The sequence below is a fragment of the Schistocerca americana genome, unplaced genomic scaffold (assembly GCF_021461395.2).
Source record: "Schistocerca americana isolate TAMUIC-IGC-003095 unplaced genomic scaffold, iqSchAmer2.1 HiC_scaffold_889, whole genome shotgun sequence".
Lineage (NCBI taxonomy): Eukaryota > Metazoa > Arthropoda > Insecta > Orthoptera > Acrididae > Schistocerca > Schistocerca americana.
Window position 1 is genome coordinate 45,001 of NW_025726663.1, and position 5,000 is coordinate 50,000.

Below are 5,000 nucleotides of genomic sequence, written 5' to 3' on the forward strand. Positions count from 1 at the left end.
GCAAGATGGAATGCCGAGGCCCCCCTGGGCAACAGGAGCGTGGAAGTATCCCAGGGGGGTGTCCGCCGGAAGGCGGAACCATCTCCTGACGGCGGCCCGGATGGTAACGTCGGCCGACTTCAATGCACCCACCCGGGTGCGGCTGAGGGCCAGCCCGTGGTACAGGCCAGGGAGAAGTACGTTGGTGAGAGCGTGGAGGCGCTGTTGCGGCTTCAGCGGAGCTCGGGAGATGACGTCAAGCTGCTCCACCAGGTGGCTACGTGGATTGAAGACACAGCGACCCGCCGTGGAAAATTGCAGCCCCAGGTACCGGAAGGTTTCACCCACACGCAGGGCAGGCATGGTGGTATTGCCTGCTGTGAAGGTGACATTGCTGTCCACCTTCACCTTCTTCTCGCGCCCTGACGCGACTAAGGCGAGGGTGAAACACTTCCGGGCGTTGATCTGCAGCCCCAGGTGGGCGAGGGCTGCGGTAGCTGCGTCGATGAGGGACTGCAAGCCCCTCGGGGTCGCTGCAAACAGCAAGACGTCATCTGCAAAGGCCGCAGCGTTGACTCTGCGACCGAGGATCCGAGCTCCGATGTGGGAGGGCAGTTGGCCTAAAACGTAGTCCACCGCAAAGTTGAACAGGAGGGGGGAGAGGGGATCGCCCTGGCGAACGCCCCGTGCTGGCTGCACAGACACGCCCACGCCGGCGCCGTCCGCTATCACTGTCGTGCTGCCCTCGTAGCACCGCTCGACATACTCGACAAAGCAATCCGGCAGGCCATGCGCCTTCAGCACGGGGCGAAGGGCAGCATGATCTACCGAATCGAATGCCTTAGATACGTCGATCGATGCCACAAAGACAGAGCGGCAGGAGCGAACTGCGTCGGTGAGAGCAGTGTCCAAGATGAAGGTATTTTCCAACATCCCATCCCGAGGGATGAAAGCCCGCTGACGTTCGTCCACAGCACAAGCGCGCATCAGGCGTGACGCGAGAACCTTGTGAAAGGTCCGCGCCAACACCGAGCAGACCGTAATGGGGCGAAAGTCAGCGGGGGATGTTGGTGCAGCCGTTTTCGGGAGAAGGGACGTCCGCGCGCGAAGCAGGCGTTCCGGAAGGGCGCGGGCCAGAAGGAAGAGATTCATCACTTTCACCAGGACTTCGTGCGGCAGGCGCCGCAACTCCGCTGGGGTAAGGCCGTCCGGCCCGGCTGCTGATCCCCTGGGCGGCAACGCGGCGGCGACCTCCTCACGTGTGACCGGCCCCCATATGCACTCGAGAGCGACAGGCTCTGAGTGCGGGAGGAGGCGGTCACGAATGAAGCCCGCGGTGGAGATGGGCTTCTTGGTGAAGAGGTCCGCCCAGAAGTCCAGCAGACCAGGGATGGCAGGTGGCGGCTGGAGCAGGGTGCCATCCAAGAGGCCGCGCACGCAACGCGCACGCGACCGTCGGAAGGCATCCTGCGTTCTCGCGTACTCCCAGCGGCGCCGCTTGCGCTTCTGGGTCGGCGGCGCGGCAGGCGGCCGCTTCGATGGTTGGCGCGGCCGCTGTGTCCTGGTGATCGATCTCTCCCCTCTGGACCCGACCGACGCGAGGGCATCCGGGAGCATGCCCAGGATGACATCGGGCGGCGTGCCCCGCCCCAGACCGATGACACGATCCAGGGCAGAGAAACGCTGGGCGGAAGCGGGTAGCCCCGCCAGGTGCTCCCAGATGGCGGCGTCAGTCGGCCCCTCCGGCGGCGGCCCGGTGGTATCGGCCGCGAAGTCCTCGGCTGCGTCGACGGGCGGCGCAGCGGCCTCGCCCACGTCAGGCAGCGGGCTCGCCGCTCCCCGGCGGGACGCCGGCTCTTCCCCCCGACCGATCTCAAGCGCCTCCATGAATTGGCGGACAAGCTGCTTGTGGGCAGCTTGCCGCCGTCGGCACTTGATTGCCTCAAGCGTTCGGTCGGGGAACATCCTGATGAGCTCTTGATTTACAAAGAAGAACCGGGCGTCCCTCTCGAGGAACAGTTCGGCCTCTGCCTTGGCGAGCGACAGGACTTCTTCCTCCGTCCACCTCGCGCGATGCCTCTCCGTGACGATCTCCGCGTTGGCGGCCGCAAGGTGTTGGCGGCGGCGATGGACCCCGAGACCGTTTTTGGTGGTGAAGCTGCGGTGGCACTCACTACAGGCGTATACAGCTGCAAAAGTTACAAGATTTTCGGCACGGCCGGTTGGCCGGCTAGGTGCTGGGGGAGTTGGGGTGGCACCTTCAGCGGAAGGGCCACCACTTTTTCTCTGGTTACTGCCCCCAACTAAAAAAGGGATAGTGCGAGGGGGGGCTGGTAACCCCCCCAAGCCCCTGGTGCGGTCTTCCACTCTGCTAAAATCAGCGGGCCCACGAGAAGGGGAGAAGACCGCAGGAGAGGAGAGGCTAAGAGGGCTAGGCCCATGTATTGCGCATCACTCTCCCTGTAACTATAACCCAAGGAAGGCACCTCGCAGCAGCAGCACGACTACATCAAGACCGCACTTCGAAAAGCCAAGTCCGGATGCAGCCACACCGCCGCCACTTGGCCACCTTAAGAGAGTCATAGTTACTCCCGCCGTTTACCCGCGCTTGCTTGAATTTCTTCACGTTGACATTCAGAGCACTGGGCAGAAATCACATTGCGTCAACACCCGCTAGGGCCATCGCAATGCTTTGTTTTAATTAGACAGTCGGATTCCCCCAGTCCGTGCCAGTTCTGAGTTGATCGTTGAATGGCGGCCGAAGAGAATCCGCGCACCCGCGCGCCCCCGGAGGAGCACGCTAAGGCGGACGCGGCCTCGCAGCAAGGAAGATCCGTGGGAGGCCAAGGCACGGGACCGAGCTCGGATCCTGCACGCAGGTTGAAGCACCGGGGCGCGAACGCCGCGCAGGCGCGCGCATCCTGCACCGCCGGCCAGCACGAGGCCAACCAACGGCGAGAGCAGACCACGCCCGCGCTAAACGCCCGCACTTACCGGCACCCCTACGGCACTCACCTCGCCCAGGCCCGGCACGTTAGCGCTGACCCACTTCCCGACCAAGCCCGACACGCCCCGATCCTCAGAGCCAATCCTTATCCCGAAGTTACGGATCCAATTTGCCGACTTCCCTTACCTACATTATTCTATCGACTAGAGGCTCTTCACCTTGGAGACCTGCTGCGGATATGGGTACGAACCGGCGCGACACCTCCACGTGGCCCTCTCCCGGATTTTCAAGGTCCGAGGGGAAGATCGGGACACCGCCGCAACTGCGGTGCTCTTCGCGTTCCAAACCCTATCTCCCTGCTAGAGGATTCCAGGGAACTCGAACGCTCATGCAGAAAAGAAAACTCTTCCCCGATCTCCCGACGGCGTCTCCGGGTCCTTTTGGGTTACCCCGACGAGCATCTCTAAAAGAGGGGCCCGACTTGTATCGGTTCCGCTGCCGGGTTCCGGAATAGGAACCGGATTCCCTTTCGCCCAACGGGGGCCAGCACAAAGTGCATCATGCTATGACGGCCCCCATCAACATCGGATTTCTCCTAGGGCTTAGGATCGACTGACTCGTGTGCAACGGCTGTTCACACGAAACCCTTCTCCGCGTCAGCCCTCCAGGGCCTCGCTGGAGTATTTGCTACTACCACCAAGATCTGCACCGACGGCGGCTCCAGGCAGGCTCACGCCCAGACCCTTCTGCGCCCACCGCCGCGACCCTCCTACTCGTCAGGGCTTCGCGGCCGGCCGCAAGGACCGGCCATGACTGCCAGACTGACGGCCGAGTATAGGCACGACGCTTCAGCGCCATCCATTTTCAGGGCTAGTTGCTTCGGCAGGTGAGTTGTTACACACTCCTTAGCGGATTCCGACTTCCATGGCCACCGTCCTGCTGTCTTAAGCAACCAACGCCTTTCATGGTTTCCCATGAGCGTCGATTCGGGCGCCTTAACTCGGCGTTTGGTTCATCCCACAGCGCCAGTTCTGCTTACCAAAAGTGGCCCACTTGGCACTCCGATCCGAGTCGTTTGCTCGCGGCTTCAGCATATCAAGCAAGCCGGAGATCTCACCCATTTAAAGTTTGAGAATAGGTTGAGGTCGTTTCGGCCCCAAGGCCTCTAATCATTCGCTTTACCGGATGAGACTCGTACGAGCACCAGCTATCCTGAGGGAAACTTCGGAGGGAACCAGCTACTAGATGGTTCGATTAGTCTTTCGCCCCTATACCCAGCTCCGACGATCGATTTGCACGTCAGAATCGCTACGGACCTCCATCAGGGTTTCCCCTGACTTCGTCCTGGCCAGGCATAGTTCACCATCTTTCGGGTCCCAACGTGTACGCTCTAGGTGCGCCTCACCTCGCAATGAGGACGAGACGCCCCGGGAGTGCGGAGGCCGCCGCCCCGTGAAGGGCGGGGAAGCCCCATCCTCCCTCGGCCCGCGCAAGGCGAGACCTTCACTTTCATTACGCCTTTAGGTTTCGTACAGCCCAATGACTCGCGCACATGTTAGACTCCTTGGTCCGTGTTTCAAGACGGGTCGTGAAATTGTCCAAAGCTGAAGCGCCGCTGACGGGAGCGATTATTCCGCCCGAGAGCATCCCGAGCCAACAGCGGCGCGGGTCCGGGGCCGGGCCAGGTAGGTCCGTCATCCGGGAAGAACCGCGCGCGCTTGCCGGGAGCCCGAGCGCCCAAAGGGGCGAATCGACTCCTCCAGATATACCGCCGGGCAGCCAGCCAGGACACCGGGGCTCTGCCCAACAGACGCGAACCGAGGCCCGCGGAAGGACAGGCTGCGCACCCGGGCCGTAGGCCGGCACCCAGCGGGTCGCGACGTCCTACTAGGGGAGAAGTGCGGCCCACCGCACACCGGAACGGCCCCACCCCGCGGCGAGTGGAAAGGCAACCGGACACGACCCCGCCGCGGATTGCTCCGCGCGGGCGGCCGGCCCCATCTGCCGAGGGCGGAGGCCAGTGGCCGGATGGGCGTGAATCTCACCCGTTCGACCTTTCGGACTTCTCACGTTT

The 5,000-nt window shown here is 62.9% G+C and overlaps 1 pseudogene; it reads right to left on the bottom strand.

Annotated features, from left to right (window-relative positions):
* The window catches only part of LOC124592024, a 7,958-nt pseudogene that overhangs the window by 2,526 nt on the left and 432 nt on the right, over nt 1-5,000 (bottom strand).